This window comes from Rattus norvegicus, chromosome X, assembly GCF_021556685.1.
Source record: "Rattus norvegicus strain SHRSP/BbbUtx chromosome X, alternate assembly SHRSP_T2T, whole genome shotgun sequence".
In the NCBI taxonomy this organism is placed as follows: Eukaryota; Metazoa; Chordata; class Mammalia; order Rodentia; family Muridae; genus Rattus; species Rattus norvegicus.
The window spans coordinates 136,626,899-136,634,713 of NC_141554.1; positions in this window are offsets into that span (position 1 = coordinate 136,626,899).

Here is a 7,815-nt window from a genome sequence, read left to right on the forward strand (position 1 = left end):
AACTTAAGAAGGATACGATAGGATACTTAAGACCAACCAGTTCCTGCCCCTTTCCTTTTCTGTTCCTATTGCCATGCCAGGGATGGAGCCTAGGTCTTTGCACATGTCAAGGGCTCTGCCACTCAGCTATAGCCCAGTTCCCTTTGTTTTGTTTTTAGTTTTTGATGGTTACATACATGTCTGTATTTTTTTCTTTGTAACTTATTTATTTGTATTGAGATGAAATTCATATAAAATAAAGCTAACCATTCTACACAGTTCAGTGGCATTCAGTCCATTGGATTAATACCATCTTCATATACTTCTAAATCATTTATACTGTTCTCTACTCTTAAAGAGTAGAGACAGTCCCTGACAAGCAGGCTTTCATTTCTATGGATTCAGCTCTTTGTGACTTTCCCCATTTCTGTGACAAAATGTCAAAATGCAGATGAAAGCAGCTTAAGGAAGGTTTCTTGTGTTTGTGTGCTCCTGTGCATGCAGGGGTTGGGGCTGTGGGTCAACCTCTGAGTGTCCGTCTCTGTCTTTGTTTGAGACAGGATCTCTTACTGCACTGGTCAGACTAAACTGACTTGGCTAGCTGTTGTGTCTTTGCTGTATTCTCGCCTCTTTTTTCTTCCAGCACCAGGGTTACAGGTACGAGTGCTGGGAATCCAAACTTCATCACTTCCCATGTCCACTCAAATTCATAACATTTTCTTCTTTATTACTATTACTTATAAATATTGAATAATTATATAAATGGAATCTGGTAGAGTCTGTTTAGTGTACATTTATGTTTTAGGGTTGACCACTTGTTTAGATAAACATTTAAGGAACTCTTTTTGGGGAAGACTAATTTTTCCTCTCATCAGTCATTAATTGCCCATAGTTCTTCATCTAGGGTTGGGGCCTTGATATTTCCCCTATCTGTAGGGGGAGATTCCCTAACTGTTTGGGTAAATAAAGACAGCAGAAGCCAGTCACTGGGGAATGATAGAGAGGTAGGTTTTCCAGGTCCCAGGAGGAAGAGGAGGAGACTGGATTGAGAAAATTTTTTTCTGCCAGGCTGTGGAGTGGAGATTGGCACCTTGTAGGCCTGGGGACTCCTAGATGAGGTGGCAGCCTCTGCAACTGGATGCATTCTAGTGTAAAATAGCTGATGAGTTTAGGACAATAGATTCCAAGCTCAGCTGTTGTCATCTGGCTTTTCCAGTGTAGGGAATGCCAGGGCCATGAGGTGGGAGTGGGTGGGTGGAAGTGAGAGTATCTTCATAGAAGCAGGGGGATGAGGTATGGGAGAGGGGGGAAGGGGGATAACCTTTGAAATGTAAATACATAAAGAAAACCAGGAGCAAAAAAATATTAAGGGGGTTGGGGATTTAGCTCAGCGGTAGAGTGCTTGCCTAGCACTCGCAAGGCCCTGGGTTCCGTCCCCAGCTCCGAAAAAAAAAATTAAGACTGGTGTTTTCCATTGGGGATGATTCAGGTGGGCAAGAGAAAGGATGAAAGCATGAGGCAGTCATTGGCAGACTGTGTGGAACATGAGCCTTAGCTCTAGGGATTCTCAGGACGGACCGTGTGTTGGGGTGTTGGGCGGCTTAGCAAGCCAGAGGTGGGAGCTGAGTTGCCAGGACCAGGCAAGGAGCAAGCGGAGACCAGGAGAGCTAATGTACATATTTTCACATTCCTCTGAGGAATGTCCTTGGGAGTCAAAGGTGTGGCTAATGTTTCAGCAAAATGGTAAATGTTAGGATCTTCACGACCGCCCTTAAGGCTGTGGAAAAGAACTCTAAAAACAGGGTTAAGTGGAAACTTAAGGGTTCTTTGGAAAATCAGTTGTGTTGTATGGTGTGTTACTGGAGCAAACGCATGAAGGAGTGTTACTCTAAAGAGGTCACAGGTGAAAGGATGTTCTGCTAAAGCAAACGTGTGTGTCTTAGTTAGGGTTTTACTGCTGTGAACAGACACCATGAGCAAGGCAAGTCTTATAAGGACAACATTTAATTAGGGTTGGCTTATAGGTTTAGAGGTTCAGTCCATTATCATCAAGGTGGGAGCATAAGGCAGGCAGAGGTGAGAATTCCACATCTTCATCTGAAGGCTCCTAGTGGAAGACTGGCCTCCAGGCAGCTAGGATGAAGGGATGAAAGTCCACACCCACGGTGACACACCTACTCCACCAAGACTACACCTCCTAATAGTGCCACTCCCTGGCCAAAGCATAGACAAACCATGACAACGTGAAAAGACATATGATGAAGAATTCTTCCCTAACACACATGTATTGGTCCACCTTACATATGTTGTTGAGCTCCATTTCTTGGGACTCCATAGAGAGAAATGAATCCAGACATTTCTGGCCACGTGCTGCAGGTTCTTGCAGATTCCGTGGACTCAATCAGGGCAATTGACTGAGTGATGTCAGCTGAGACAAATACTTGTGCTGAAGCAAGACCTGTGGAGGACATGTGATGTTTGGAGAGAGTATAAATAGGACTCAACAGACTGTGATGTTAAAAGGAAATGTGTGCTTGCTGTCGCCTAAGAATCACAGGGCTGGGGGTGGGGGGGGTCACAGGATGCTGATTCATAGGATAATTAAAAGGAAACCTGGAATAAATGACTGGATTGATATGTAAAATAAAAGACTCATTAATTGTACTGAACTGACACATAATTGGCGATATAGTTTTAAGATGCAGGGCTCCACTGTTAATCCAATCAGAATGAGAATTAAAGGCCCAGCCATTATTGATAGCAGAGTAGCTTGTCAGGGGGAATCAAAAGAACAGAGACTGATATCAATTATTTGGTTTATGTCTTCGCCTTTTTCACTTTTTGAGGTTTTCCCCAAGCATGGTCAGGTTTTCTTCTAGTTATTCCTAATCAATTGGCATAGAAACACCAGGTTTCTCCTAAAGTCATAGTTTCCTTTATTCAATGAGAAGTAAGTCTAAGCCTTTCCAATTTGTATGATCATTTCTGCAAGGTTTTAATTCAGAAATGGAAAGTTAATATCTCTAGATCCTGACCAACCTGTTTAGTTAGTTTTGAAAGTGTTAGAACAGGCACATTTAGTGAAATCATTAGTCTGTGCCCTACAAGTAGTCTTAGGGACTCGGTTATATTGCTCTCATCCAGATGAGTTAACCCATAAGGCAAAACAACAGGCATCAGAAGAAGGGGAAGTGCTTAGGTTAAAGGTTTTGGATATTATATTAGTGCCATCCCCTTGTCCTCCAATGTTAATTTGAGCTGTCCCCAATCACAGTGAATTTTGTCAGTCAATGGACTGACAGTCTGGCTGTTTCCTATGTATATGTATGGCCACAGGGCATCTAAGCATAATCAGAAATCCTTGCTAATTCAGGCTGGGAATGACTAACTCTATACCCAGTGTCCCTTCCTGTTTCCCAGGCTTTGCCTGTTTTCCAAAGGCCATGTTTCTTACATGTTCCTAGATTCTTAATTTTATGGCCATTGGATTTCATTTTCCTGCTGTGCATTTCTTGGGAGAGAATGAATACACGCTGTGTATTCATCAGCGTGTTTTCAGGAAGCCTGTTTTTAAAACCCCAATATTTGCCATGGAAACTCTTGTTCCTGGTAACTAGGGCTTCAGCCACAGGGCATGCATAGAATTGTAAACTCTGTATTCCTATCTCAGAAGATAAATTCCCACAGCTTTTCATTTTTTCAATAAAAGCAGACACTTAAAGTGGGCATCAGTAAGTAAAAAGGTCAAGATGGAATATGGGTTCCTGGTCTGTAGCCATATTAGCAACTACCTCCCCTGTATCTGTCTACTGAGTCCCCAGGTCTAGTCATCAGGGCACTGGATGTTGGACCATAACCCTATATTCATACCAAACATAAGACTCAGGAAGAGCTAGAAGGCCATGGAGTAGAAAGGCTTGGGGACCAACCAAACCTTATTTTAATGGATCTATACCAGAGACAATCCATTTGGCTGCGTCTATGGCTTCTGCTCTTTTGACCTGAAAGTGGCAGATCCATGTAGTGGAGAGAATCACCATGTAGGGTCCTTTCTATGTTCTTTCTAAGCAAGTGCCCCGCTGCTTATCTGTTTAACCAAGACACTATCATTAGACTGAAATGGTGGAAACTGATGGTGGACTTGTAGGGCAGTTGGGACTTTTGGATATTTCAATGTGCAGCCTTTGTTGGAGAACTGGAGGGCCTGTAATGACTTGAGAAAGGAATATCAGAGAGTTTTGCCAACTGCTTGTCTCTGAGTCTGGGGAGCAGTGGGGGCGGTCTTTCAAATATAATCTTATAGAGGGCAAATCTCACACTATATGGGGATTCAGTGAGCTCAAAGCCCAATGGAAGGAGGTCTATTCATCCTTCACTGGGCTGCAATGAGAGTTTTGTTAGGGTTGATATCTTATTTATTTACTTTTTTTTTTACCTGCCCAGAATTCCCAGGTCTGCACAATGCAGTTTTTAATATATGCCTAAATCTTTAACTATTAATCAAGAGGTTTTTCTGCTATGAAAGCCTGGCCATTGTTGGACCCCATTGCTAAGGGGAGAACAAATTAGTCTCAGTGGGGAACACTTCTACCCACCTGGAAAAGATATCTATCAAAACTAGTATTTTTATTTTCCCCTAGAAGGCCAGATGTTGTTTTATCCAGAGTATGCTGGGGTGATGGCCTCTCATTCGGACCCCTTCCAAGGTAAGGACTCTCTGGGATTCTTTTGAACACAAACATGGCATCTGACTGAAACATTTTTTTTTTATATTTTTTTTTATTAACTTGAGTATTTCTTATATACATTTCAAGTGTTATTCCCTTTCCCGGTTTCCGGGCAAAATCCCTCTCCCCCCTCCCCTTCCTTATGGGTGTTCCCCTCCCAACCCTCCCCCCATTGCCACCCTCCCCCCATAGTCTAGTTCACTGGGGGTTCTGACTGAAACATTTTGTGCTAGGCTGTCCAGTTTAGGTATAACATACCTTAGCCTGAGCAACTTAGGATATCTTATGGACCCCAGAAGAGTAGCCTGGAGAAGGTCAATTACCAGAGTCCTGCTATGCTAGTTGTTTCTTGAGGGAATGATTTTTTTTTTTGGTGTGGTCTCTGTGGGCTTGAGCTGTTCGTTTTTTCTTTTTAAATCCTTCGTTTCCTCTTAGTTGTACCATGGAGTCTCAGGCAGCACTGGGTTGAGTTATGCCTTCAGAATATCAATAGGCCCCATTGGTTAGGGCTGTTTGTCTGGCAGCCAGGTCAGTGACCTCAGTAATGGTGGCCTCAGGAGAGTCATCTTTTTGATGTTCTCAGCAGTGGGGCAGTGGAGGATAGCAATTTGCAGCACAGGCCAAGTAGCCTCCAGGAGGGTCAAGATTTTCTCTTCTTAAATTCCTTTACCCTCTTTCTCTATAGACCATAATAACATGGACATGTTCTGTAGTAAAAGCACAGACCCCCTCTGGGTCCGTCCATTTAAAAACAAAGATGGGTTGACGCACCTTTGTCAATGGCAGACTGAAGTAAGCATCTTTCAGTTCCAAGACAGTGTACACCTGCTTCTCTGGAAGAGGTAGACTCCTGAGAATCAGAGGTCCCAGGTTTCTTCATAAGCAACAGAGGCGTTTTGCTGGGTGACAGGAAGGGCACTAGGATGCCTGTGTCTTCAAGCCAGGCAAATGGACTGCAATTTCTTTTTTTGTTTCTAGGGTCATTGGGTATTGTTTAATTTGGCCAGGGGTAGCTGAACTGGTTAGTTGAACAATTATAGGAACTTAATTATAGGAACTTATAGAAATCCAGGGCCAGTCCTGGGTTTCTGCCTGTACCCCCAAAAAGTCTTTGCTGTCACTCTGAGAGATAGCCCAATGGTGTCCATTGATTGGAGCAGTATTTTCAGCAAGAAGATAGTCTTTTCACAGAGGGTAAGACACAACATTTTTTCTGGATATCTTTAAATCTGACTGAGTCTAATCCTCAAAGACGGTGACAGTGGCTTTCAGTTTATACAAAAATTCTTGTCCTAACCGGTTCTCTGGTTTTAAGGACCTTTTTAACTTGTCTCCAGCAACTAGGACCTACTTATATCTTTAATATTTCTAATTTTTATAACATTTGTCCTAATATCTGGGTCCAACAGGCTAACAAAATAAATCTTTTAGCATCTGTCTCTAATCCTAAAAAGGACCTAGTGAAAAAATATAAAGTCTCCTTGGTCAGTGTTGGACAGGAGGGAAATTCCATTCTGCCCAGGCTGCTTTGTCCAGCAGTGATTCTCATCTCCCACCACCAGGCCCAGGGGCACTTTTTCTACTTTTTTTCAGAGAATGTTTGGTTTTGAGTTTTCCAATTGTATTATTGATCATTGGTTGAAACGATGATGTAAATTATGAAAGAGTAAGGAATGGAACTTCCTCCTTTCCCCTTCCCTGGGACTGATTAAAGCAGGCAGGGAACTATTTCTCCCTCCCTGTACACATTCTGATTTGATTGCAGGGGTCCCTGGATGAGAGACTTGGCTCCTATGACTTGACACAGGGGCCTTGACCCACTTGGGACAACTCAGGATTATGAGCAGTAGTCAAGGGATGAATGAAACAAGTGAGTGGTCCAGGAGTGAGGCAGGTAGAGGTTCTTCCCCCAGCATAACCTGGCAGAGTCGAAATGATTCAGATGTCTAACAAGAGGGCACACACAAGTCTGGAGGGTGGTAGTGAAAGCCACTTGCCAATAAAGGGAAACAAACCTGACAGAAACACAGAATGACACAGAGACTCATAGAGACACACAGTGAGAACAGCTAAGGTTGGTCACCACACATTCATACACCTGAACAGACAGAAAACTCAGTGACATCTCACACAGATCCTAGACACTAGATCAGCACCTGTGCCCGACCTCTCCTATGTGTCCGAACAGAAGGTGCCTTAACCAGACTTGGCGACCTTCTAATTTATTTCCTTTTGGGGGTGAGGGTGCTCCAAAACATTAGGCAGCAAATGATTAAAGTGAATCCTGGGGCCCCGGAACATGGTCGTGCACCACCCAGGAGTCCCCTGACCATTTTTCTTCATTCTCAGGGGCTCTGAGGACCCTCTTCCTCACCTCTGTCTCAGTGGGAATTTTGGTGGGACCTTCAGAAATGCTGTGTAAACATTGTTGTAAGCCAATAGAAAGTCTTTATTTGTGGCCAGGGACTACACTGGGTGTTTGGGATCTCAGTGTACAGTGAAGCACTGAATCTTTCTCAGGGTGAGATTTTTAAGCACAAAATACCATATTCCTGGTTGACATACTTCAGTTGACAAGAATAGCTAGCCAGAAGAGGAACTACGGAAGCTAAAAAGCAAAGTTAATAAGAATCTTTTCCAGAACTATGGATTTGATAAACTAGGTCTCTGTTTTCATTTTGGCAGGTGGTACTGTCCATGTGCTGAGCTTTATGACTTGAATAGTATTTCTGTCATAGAGTCAGTAGTGCTAAGGTCTGGAGGACTGTTACAAGGGGAGGGAGTTAGGGACCTCACATTTAGGGTTGAGTGTTCCAAGGTCTTTCACTGTCCTTGTAATGTCTGTGGGTCTCTGTATCTGTTCCCATCTGCTGCAAGAGGAAGCTTCTTTTATGATGATTGAGCAAGGCGCAGATCTATCACTAGCAGAATGCCAGTACGAGTCACTTTATTCCTAGTTTAAAAAAATCAGCAGCATTTGGTTTAACCATAGGGTTACCTAGTCTCAAGTTCTTGGTCACTGAAGCACCGTTCAGTATGGGTTCCATCTTGCAAAGTGAGCCTTAAGTCAAGATAGATATTGGTTGACTATGCCCACAATATTTGTGCT